Raw genomic sequence first — 11,336 nt, 5'->3', positions numbered from 1 at the left:
AGTGGTGCGCAGCAGGTAGGTAGACTAGGTATTTCCATAAATACACTATGTTTACAGAATTGCGGCCAGTGGAGCAACATAGCTGATGAGTTATAGCACTAGTTCTTCAGACAAATAACTTTATTTTCACCTATAAAGCATATTTAGCTGTAGGTGGGGCCATGGTCCCATTGCTGTAAGATCTGGCTTTTGTTCTGTTAAGCCCTAGAGAGTAATGAATTTCAGAGTGAAGACCATAGCGCCTTTTCCTAGTCAAGTATCGGGCAGCTGTATGTCTTTTCAGAATGCACATGTCTTCTTAAGCATGTCATTGTGTTTGCTTTTAATAAGATAGGCACATAAACTCATAACCTTTAGACAATGAGCATCTGTAAATTCAGATTTCACTATTTCAGAGTTAGCCAGACCATGATTGAGCTTAAGGATTGTGCTGCGGCGGATGCAGCCGTGCAGTTCGGGAGAGAGAAAGTCACTGTCTGTGGCAATGCGGTCTGGTATCAGGTAAGCACTATTGAAAGCCTCAAACTTTTGGGGGTCTGAAGCCTTGTGCTGTCAATGCGATCTGGTTCAAGTACAATCAGAATGCATTTTAAAGCAGTACTTCATCAGATATGGTTATCTCAAGCTTACAGTTCGCGGGCAGCAGATATGACTCGATTTGTTCTTGCTAGCAGAACCCCTACAGGCCAAACTATGCGTTAAGCACTATTTCCACAGCAACCCTTGCAGACAGAAAACAATACTACAATAACTTCTGGCATTAATTTTTTTTCTTTATATCTCTTTTGTCTGTTTGTTTGCCTTTTAACTCTGACATGCCATCTTGCCACATTGATGGAGCATACCTGTTTTTGTTTAGAGCCAAGTCCCAGCGCTCGAGTTGCCGTGTCGATAATGAGAAAGCCATGGCATGATGTCTCCTCATGTGTTTCCTATCTCAGTGTTGAACATAATTGCCAGTTTCAGGGGCTCTAAACATTTTATTTTATTAAAGGTCTGGATGATCCTTGCACTGGGGGGTTGGTACACCTCAATCCGCTCTGGTGTCCTGAACAGAGGCCGCAGTGGTGCAGCGCTTGTGACGATCCATCAACATCCTGAAAGGTCAACACTACACCAAGCTGGGGAAAATGATCCTGATAGTCATCCCCAGGTAGTGGAATGAATTACACTGAACTACAGAGGAATCACACCCAAATGACTTTCCTGCCACGACATTAGTGTGGCACTCGCGTAGGAATTCCTTAGCAACGTGCTCTTTTGCATGGTGACTGTGGGCCATTTTTGCAAAACTTACGCTTTCAACACTGGATTTAAAGAGAATACTTAATAAAATGTCGCTAACAGGACTTATTTATAGGAGAGAGACTATCTGGATGCGCATTAAGTGTCACTTTGTGTCGTAATGTTGATGAAGGAGCGCTTTGCGCCTTTTTAAGTGTTAATTTTGGTAGCCGGCTTGTATCGCGCTTGAAAGCTGCAAATTAGCCTCTCATCATAATAGCATTAATTTTTGTAATTGCAATGTGTATGTTTAGATTGTAGTGAAGCTTTTAATAATAATGTTCTTAAAAAACATGATTTATATGCTGTCAGTGAGTTTTTTATTCAAAAAATGCTAAAATTAAAAAAAAGTCTCCTATTCATCAAGAAAAGTACACTGATTCACAATCAATACATTTATTTGGCCTTTTGCTGATATATTGGTGAATTTCGCATGCAATGATACCAGTTTTGCCATAAAAGTTACGCGTAACAATAATTGAGACACAAAATCAGCTGTCGTCACTTAGACTAAAAATCATGCATTCCGACTTGACTGCGGCCATTTAGTCACCGCTTTAAATGGCCATTTTAAGGCCTTTACCCCCATCCGAATGCACTGAAATTGCATATTCATTGTGGAAATAGTTGAAATCTCATGTGGAGAAGTTTGAAAAAAGATGGGACCAAAGTTGAGTTCCCTTAAAGGTTACATTACACTAAATCATTGTGTATCCCTCCGTGGTCCATTCGAAAGTAGTGCCTATTTCTAAAGAGTTCCTTTTCTCTTCTTTGAATATAAGCCATTTAACAATGTGAGACATGTCTTTTGTGGTTATTTGTAATATCCTGTATGTGCCTGGAGTACTTTGATGCCTTGGATTGGAAGCTAACTTAAAAGATGAACTTTTGAGGGTGTGTTTTCTATTGTGTGGGGCTTTTGTCGAAATTAGGATTCCGAAACGCGTTTTTCTACGGTGGGTTCATTCGACAGCGATTTACTTTCTTAGAAGTTGCGAGACGGTATGTTTTTGATTGCAATTATTGGAAGATGACAGATCCATCTTTAAAATTATACCAGGTTCGGAAAAATTGATACGTCGGAAAGGCAATAAAAATGCTGTGAAAGTTGTCAGTTTTATAATGGGACCCTATGGGAATCGGAATTAGTGTAATATAACCTTTAAAAAGCACATTAACTGCAATGTCAAGGTCACATGGATTCGTCTGCAAGCGAGACAAGTAGAAAATGAATTTTAATGAATGTTTTGATGATTTGGGTGCTAAAATAGATGAGAGATGTCAATATTTTGGTCCAAATGGATGTTTTAGGTGGTTTGGACTGTTCCGGATGGGTGGGGGACCTGGTATGGACAAGTAAGGGTAACATTCCCAACAAATCTTAAATGTAAATATTATTATGTCCCTAGATTGAAGTTTCAGGTGGAGAGCAAGATGAAAAATATGCCAAATTACATGCATGCAGCCCATTTATGCCATTTTTCTCTTTGTTTGTAGGCCTGACCGTTTGTCCTTGAGCCGTGGATGGTCAACAATCCGCTAGCTGTCTTGCTCTGACTGGTGCACTGGACATGATTTCACTGTGAGTCATCATACTGATTGTTTAATTAACACATGAATTTCAGTTTGTTCGTTAAAGTACTAACTTAGCTGTGTATTTACAGTGGACGTAGTGGTGCGCAGCAGGTGGTAGACTAGGTATTTCCATAAATACACTATGTTTACAGAATTGCGGCCAGTGGAGCAACATAGCTGATGAGTTAATAGCACTAGTTCTTCAGACAAATAACTTTATTTTCAACCTATAAAGCATATTTAGCTGTAGGTGGGGCCATTTGGCTGTAAGATCTGGCTTTTGTTCTGTTAAGCCCTTAGAGTAATGAATTTCAGAGTGAAGACCATAGCGCCTTTTCCTAGTCAAGTATCGGGCAGCTGTATGTCTTTTCAGAAATGCACATGTCTTCTTAAGCATGTCATTGTGTTTGCTTTTAATAAGATAGGCAATAAACTCATAACCTTTAGACAAATGAGCATCTGTAAATTCAGATTTCACTATTTCAGAGTTAGCCAGACCATGATTGAGCTTAAGGATTGTGCTGCGGATGCAGCCTGTGCAGTTCCGGGAGAAAGTCACTGTCTTGGGCAATGCGGTCTGGTATCAGGTAAGCACTATTGAAAGCCTCACACTTTTGGGGGGTCTGAAGCCTTGTGCTGTCAATGCGATCTGGTTCAAGTACAATCAGAATGCATTTTCAAAGCAGTACTTCATCAGATATGGTTATCTCAAGCTTACAGTTCGCGGGCAGATATGACTTCGATTTGTTCTTGCTAGCAGAACCCCTACAGGCCAAACTATGCGTTAAGCACTATTTTCCACAGCAACCCTTGCAGACAGAAAAACAATACTTACAATAACTTCTGGCATTTAATTTTTAATTTCCTTTATATCTCTTTTGTCTGTTTGTTTGCCCTTTTTAACTCTGACATGCCATCTTGCTCACATTGATGGAGCATACCTGTTTTTGTTTAGAGCCAAGTCCCCAGCTGCTCGAGTTTGCCGTGTCGATAATGAGAAAGCCATGGCATGATGTCTCCTCTATGTGTTTCCTTATCTCAGTGTTGAACATAATTGCCAGTTTCAGGGGCCTAAACATTTTATTTTATTAAAGGTCTGGATGATCCTTGCCTGACTGGGGGTTTGTGTACACCTCAATCCGACTCTGTGTCCTGAACAGAGGCCGCAGTGGTGCAGCGCTTGTGGACGATCCATCAACATCCTGAAAGGTCAACACTACACCAAGCTGGGAAAATTGATCCTGATAGTCATCCCCAGGTAGTGGAATGAATGTACACTGAACTACAGAGGAATCACACCCAAATGACTTTCCTGCCACGACATTAGTGTGGCCACTCGCGTAGGAATTCCTTAGCAAACGTGCTCTTTTGCATGGTGACTGTGGGCATTTTTGCAAAACTTACGCTTTCAACACTGGATTTTAAAGAGAATACTTAATAAAATGTCGCTAACAGGACTTATTTATATGAGAGAGACTATCTGGATGCGCATTAAGTGTCACTTTGTGTCGTAAGCTGTTGAAGGAGCGCTTTGCGCCTTTTTAAGTGTTAATTTTGGGTAGCCGGCTTGTATCGGCTTGAAAGCTGCAAATTATGCCTCTCATCATAATAGCATTAATTTTTGTAATTGCAATGTGTATGTTTAGATTGTAAGTGAAGCTTTTAATAATAATTTTCTTAAAAAACATGATTTTATATGCTGTCAGTGAGTTTTTTATTCAAAAAAATGCTTAAAATTAAAAAAAAAGTCTCCTATTTCATCAAGAAAAGTACACTGATTCACAATCAATACATTTATTTGGGCCTTTTGCTGATATATTGGTGAATTTCGCATGCAATGATACCAGTTTTTGCCATAAAAGTTACGCGTAACAATAATTGGAGACACAAAATCAGCTGTCGTCACTTAGACTAAAAATCATGCATTCCGACTTGACTGCGGCCAATTTAGTCACCGCTTTAAATGGCCATTTTAAGGCCTTTACCCCCATCCGAATGCACTGAAATTGCATATTCATTGTGGAAATAGTTGAAATCTCATGTGGAGAAAGTTTGAAAAAGATGGGACAAAGTTGAGTTCCCTTAAAGGTTACATTACACTAAATCATTGTGTATCCCTCCGTGGTCCATTCGAAAGTAGTGCCTATTTCTAAAGAGTTCCTTTTCTCTTCTTGAATATAAGCCATTTAACAATGTGAGACATGTCTTTTGTGGTTATTTGTAATATCCTGTATGTGCCTGGAGTACTTTGATGCCTTGGATTGGAAGCTAACTTAAAAGATGAACTTTTGAGGGTGTGTTTTCTATTGTGTGGGGCTTTTGTCGAAATTAGGATTCCGAAACGCGTTTTTCTACGGTGGGTTCATTCGACAGCGATTTACTTTCTTAGAAGTTGCGAGACGGTATGTTTTTGATTGCAATTATTGGAAGATGACAGATCCATCTTTAAAATTATACCAGGTTCGGAAAAATTGATACGTCGGAAAGGCAATAAAAATGCTGTGAAAGTTGTCAGTTTTATAATGGGACCCTATGGGAATCGGAATTAGTGTAATATAACCTTTAAAAAGCACATTAACTGCAATGTCAAGGTCACATGGATTCGTCTGCAAGCGAGACAAGTAGAAAATGAATTTTAATGAATGTTTTGATGATTTGGGTGCTAAAATAGATGAGAGATGTCAATATTTTGGTCCAAATGGATGTTTTAGGTGGTTTTGGACTGTTCCGGATGGGTGGGGGACCTGGTATGGACAAGTAAGGGTAACATTTCCAACAAATCTTAAATGTAAATATTATTATGTCCCTAGATTGAAGTTTCAGGTGGAGAGCAAGATGAAAAATATGCCAAATTACATGCATGCAGCCCATTTATGCCATTTTTCTCTTTGTTTGTAGGCCTGACCGTTTGTCCTTGAGCCGTAGATGGTCAACAATCCGCTAGCTGTCTTGCTCTGACTGGTGCACTGGACATGATTTCACTGTGAGTCATCATACTGATTGTTTAATTAACACATGAATTTCAGTTTGTTCGTTAAAGTACTAACTTAGCTGTGTATTTACAGTGGACGTAGTGGTGCGCAGCAGGTGGTAGACTAGGTATTTCCATAAATACACTATGTTTACAGAATTGCGGCCAGTGGAGCAACATAGCTGATGAGTTAATAGCACTAGTTCTTCAGACAAATAACTTTATTTTCAACCTATAAAGCATATTTAGCTGTAGGTGGGGCCATTTGGCTGTAAGATCTGGCTTTTGTTCTGTTAAGCCCTTAGAGTAATGAATTTCAGAGTGAAGACCATAGCGCCTTTTCCTAGTCAAGTATCGGGCAGCTGTATGTCTTTTCAGAAATGCACATGTCTTCTTAAGCATGTCATTGTGTTTGCTTTTAATAAGATAGGCAATAAACTCATAACCTTTAGACAAATGAGCATCTGTAAATTCAGATTTCACTATTTCAGAGTTAGCCAGACCATGATTGAGCTTAAGGATTGTGCTGCGGATGCAGCCTGTGCAGTTCCGGGAGAAAGTCACTGTCTTGGGCAATGCGGTCTGGTATCAGGTAAGCACTATTGAAAGCCTCACACTTTTGGGGGGTCTGAAGCCTTGTGCTGTCAATGCGATCTGGTTCAAGTACAATCAGAATGCATTTTCAAAGCAGTACTTCATCAGATATGGTTATCTCAAGCTTACAGTTCGCGGGCAGATATGACTTCGATTTGTTCTTGCTAGCAGAACCCCTACAGGCCAAACTATGCGTTAAGCACTATTTTCCACAGCAACCCTTGCAGACAGAAAAACAATACTTACAATAACTTCTGGCATTTAATTTTTAATTTCCTTTATATCTCTTTTGTCTGTTTGTTTGCCCTTTTTAACTCTGACATGCCATCTTGCTCACATTGATGGAGCATACCTGTTTTTGTTTAGAGCCAAGTCCCCAGCTGCTCGAGTTTGCCGTGTCGATAATGAGAAAGCCATGGCATGATGTCTCCTCTATGTGTTTCCTTATCTCAGTGTTGAACATAATTGCCAGTTTCAGGGGCCTAAACATTTTATTTTATTAAAGGTCTGGATGATCCTTGCCTGACTGGGGGTTTGTGTACACCTCAATCCGACTCTGTGTCCTGAACAGAGGCCGCAGTGGTGCAGCGCTTGTGGACGATCCATCAACATCCTGAAAGGTCAACACTACACCAAGCTGGGAAAATTGATCCTGATAGTCATCCCCAGGTAGTGGAATGAATGTACACTGAACTACAGAGGAATCACACCCAAATGACTTTCCTGCCACGACATTAGTGTGGCCACTCGCGTAGGAATTCCTTAGCAAACGTGCTCTTTTGCATGGTGACTGTGGGCATTTTTGCAAAACTTACGCTTTCAACACTGGATTTTAAAGAGAATACTTAATAAAATGTCGCTAACAGGACTTATTTATATGAGAGAGACTATCTGGATGCGCATTAAGTGTCACTTTGTGTCGTAAGCTGTTGAAGGAGCGCTTTGCGCCTTTTTAAGTGTTAATTTTGGGTAGCCGGCTTGTATCGGCTTGAAAGCTGCAAATTATGCCTCTCATCATAATAGCATTAATTTTTGTAATTGCAATGTGTATGTTTAGATTGTAAGTGAAGCTTTTAATAATAATTTTCTTAAAAAACATGATTTTATATGCTGTCAGTGAGTTTTTTATTCAAAAAAATGCTTAAAATTAAAAAAAAGTCTCCTATTTCATCAAGAAAAGTACACTGATTCACAATCAATACATTTATTTGGGCCTTTTGCTGATATATTGGTGAATTTCGCATGCAATGATACCAGTTTTTGCCATAAAAGTTACGCGTAACAATAATTGGAGACACAAAATCAGCTGTCGTCACTTAGACTAAAAATCATGCATTCCGACTTGACTGCGGCCAATTTAGTCACCGCTTTAAATGGCCATTTTAAGGCCTTTACCCCCATCCGAATGCACTGAAATTGCATATTCATTGTGGAAATAGTTGAAATCTCATGTGGAGAAAGTTTGAAAAAGATGGGACAAAGTTGAGTTCCCTTAAAGGTTACATTACACTAAATCATTGTGTATCCCTCCGTGGTCCATTCGAAAGTAGTGCCTATTTCTAAAGAGTTCCTTTTCTCTTCTTGAATATAAGCCATTTAACAATGTGAGACATGTCTTTTGTGGTTATTTGTAATATCCTGTATGTGCCTGGAGTACTTTGATGCCTTGGATTGGAAGCTAACTTAAAAGATGAACTTTTGAGGGTGTGTTTTCTATTGTGTGGGGCTTTTGTCGAAATTAGGATTCCGAAACGCGTTTTTCTACGGTGGGTTCATTCGACAGCGATTTACTTTCTTAGAAGTTGCGAGACGGTATGTTTTTGATTGCAATTATTGGAAGATGACAGATCCATCTTTAAAATTATACCAGGTTCGGAAAAATTGATACGTCGGAAAGGCAATAAAAATGCTGTGAAAGTTGTCAGTTTTATAATGGGACCCTATGGGAATCGGAATTAGTGTAATATAACCTTAAAAAGACGCAGTACTTTACAGTGGATATGCCTATCGCTGTTAAAAAGCGGCGTCTTAATTGGTTGATGCGCTTATAGAACGATGGCGCTGATTGGCCGAAATTTCTTATTACGGATTGCCAGTAGGTCAATCCGTTTTATAAATAGATTTTCCCACGGCTGAATTTGTACTTTAAGAAAAAGTAAACAATAATAGTTTATATGCAAAAAATATAAATGAAAGAAAAAGATGATAAATCCAAAAGAACTTGGACTTATTTTATAGTTATAAATTATTATGTTTATGTTATGTTACTGTGCTTATTATTAATTATTATCATTAATTTGATGTTGTTATTGTATGTTATTGTTTGTTTTGTTTTTTAAGGAGGAGAGAGAGAAAGAATAGCCCAATTTTTATAAGTAAAGATGGTGAAAACACTCATATTGTTGTATGTGGCATCATCATTACCAGTATATACTGCAATGGGTTTTGTTGGAGTCTTTAGACTTTGTGATCTGTGTTTTAAATGTTTGAGTCCAAATAGGACTATTTAAATATAAGTCTTATAGAAAAAGGGATACACATATGTGTATATGTTTGAATAATACAATAGTAATACTTGAGGGTTTTCCAGATCACAAAGTGGTTGAACATTGCCACAATATGTTTACATACACAGTCAAGTACCATTTTTATGAGTATATTTAAGGTTTAAACTAAATGCCACACAACAAGATCTAATCATTGGTGAGATATGTTTATATATATGAACTTTAATTAATAGGGATGCCAGAGCCTGATTTAACAGCTCTCAAATGTAAAGTGTAGTTGCATGTGTACATGTAATTATATGAAAAGGAAAGGAAAAAAGACAATATATGATAACACATAGGGAGTGTAACTCTCAATTATATATTAATGTTGCAGTTGAGTATTGAGTTGTTAAAAAGTAATGAGTACAAGTTTATGTATGTGGCTCAATGTTGAACACTTGCAGACAGGGAATATAGCCGTAATGCTCCAACGTAAGACCCTGTCTGTATGGAACTTAAGGAAGATTGGGCTATGGCGAAGAGAGGTCCCCCCAGAGTGGCGTTAAAACAATATTTAAAAGTGGGTTTAGTAGAAAACCCTTATATGTTAAGGGCAATAACTTACGTGTCTCCAAACGGTCACCTTCATAGGGCCACATAAAAATTAAGGGTAAGACAATGTGCTTTACAGTTAAAAATGAGACAAAAACAGCTTAATTTGTACAAGAAGGTACATTATTTACAATATGTACAGAACTATATGCATTTATATATTTAAAATACATGTTGCCACCCTGGAGGGATGAAAGAAGGAGAGATTTTTGGAAGTGTAGGCCGATGTGGGTGGGGGAAGAGAAAAGCCAGCAGAGGTGGTATCACTCAGTTGTACTAAGGGAGTTAATTGTGGTGATGGAGACTTCAATGGTTGTTTCCCCTGGTCCAGAGGGAGTGCACGGTAAATGAAAAATAGTTTGTATACTATTGAAGGAAAATTGATATGGTAAGATATAAAATGGTAAAAAGACCAAATATTACCTAGATGCATTAAAATAAACCCAAAAAGCTCTAGTCTAACCAATATTATTAATATATTGGTGATAACAATGGAGGAAATAATACTATAGTACCTTGTATGATATGCAAAATGACAATTAAACAGAAAAACTGAGGCAATTTGCTATATAAAATAGCAATTTAATATAAAAAATAAGGATATTTGCTCTAAAAGTAGCAATTTTTAACATGAGTTAGTGCAATACAAAGTAAAATGGTTGCTATGGTGTAGGAATAGCAGTATTGAGATAAAAATTAAGGCAATTTGCTATATAAAATAGCAGTTTTTCACAAAAATAATGAAATTGCTACACAAAATAGCAGTTATAACAATATTTAATGTACTCCAAGGATCAAAATTAGCAGTTTCAACAAAGTCGACAATTCTTTGTCCTGGATAGGGCTAAATAGGTATTTATCAAGGTATAAGGCCCTGTACCGTGCACTCCAGTCCGACATGGTTCTTCGAGTTTGAAGGGGAAAGGATGGGGTGTCAAAGAGGAAGGGAGGGGGTGCAATGCAGCCAACAATCCCAGGTTACTGGACAGCCTCGTCCTTTCTTGTAGTAAGAAATGCCATAAAATATGATTTTATTAAAAAACTGAAAAATGTAAATGGTGGACTAACGTCATACTCTCATAAAACATGTATTAAAATAAAGAAGACCAGGTCAATGCCATTGGCCTGATTTAGAAAGGGCGGGGTAGAACAATAAACCCATTAAAAACTAAAATAAAGGTTGTGTAAAAGCGGCACAAAGCCAACACAATTATTTGATTACATCAGGTTTGTGCAGAGATTACACATTTTTAAAAGAAAACAGTCACAAGACTGTATAATTAGGTGGGTGTTGGCTGCTCTCCCTCCCCCAATGACCTAGATTTTGTCAGTTATTTGACAATCTAGTAAGTATTTGGTGAGGGCAGAGAAGACCGGGCCCCTAGCTGCTCCCTTGGGGTCTAGCACGTTGGTAAGGTTAAAAACTAGTCCATGGGAGTGCAATGCAGCTTCAAGGTGGTCCCTCTGCGCCTTATGGTTAGGACAGTGTAGCAGCATGTGGGGCGCAGTGAGAGGTTCCTGGCACCTAGGACATGCAGGGTCTATACCGAGGACATACTTTCCTGCGCCACCGGGTAATAGGGTGGTTCCCATCCTCAGGCGCGTGATGGCTCTGTCAAGCACAATGCTTGCTGAGTATCTGTCAGGCGGCCTGAGGGTTTTCGCAGGTCTAGTAAAAGTATGTCGACGGGAAGACAAATTGTCGGTCCGGAGATTCCACTCGCCCAAAACAAATTTCTTTGTCAAGGAGTAGATCTCAGAAGGTGCCAGGGGTTCCCCAACATCTACGGCCCCCCTCAAGAGACCCTCTT

The 11,336-nt window shown here is 38.7% G+C and overlaps 1 long non-coding RNA gene across 6 annotated transcripts in view; it reads left to right on the top strand.

The window, feature by feature from the left end:
* Nucleotides 1-7,530, top strand: part of LOC127859540 (uncharacterized) — a 26,303-nt gene extending 18,773 nt beyond the window's left edge. For 3 of the 6 annotated variants that reach the window (XR_008039428.1, XR_008039430.1, XR_008039431.1), the window contains exons 12-15: nucleotides 3,954-4,117; nucleotides 5,758-5,842; nucleotides 6,322-6,422; nucleotides 6,930-7,530. This is a non-coding gene — a long non-coding RNA (uncharacterized LOC127859540). Of the gene's footprint in view, nucleotides 1-2,781; nucleotides 2,867-3,345; nucleotides 3,447-3,953; nucleotides 4,118-5,757; nucleotides 5,843-6,321; nucleotides 6,423-6,929 lie in introns of all 6 variants that reach the window. The other 3 variants (XR_008039426.1, XR_008039427.1, XR_008039429.1) reach the window with 3 other exon arrangements.
* The last annotated feature ends 3,806 nt before the right edge of the window (nucleotides 7,531-11,336 follow it).

This window comes from Dreissena polymorpha, chromosome 15 (genome assembly GCF_020536995.1).
Source record: "Dreissena polymorpha isolate Duluth1 chromosome 15, UMN_Dpol_1.0, whole genome shotgun sequence".
Classification (NCBI taxonomy): domain Eukaryota; kingdom Metazoa; phylum Mollusca; class Bivalvia; order Myida; family Dreissenidae; genus Dreissena; species Dreissena polymorpha.
The sequence above is the reverse complement of the archived record's forward strand: the minus strand, read 5'-3'. Positions and strand labels throughout refer to the sequence as shown.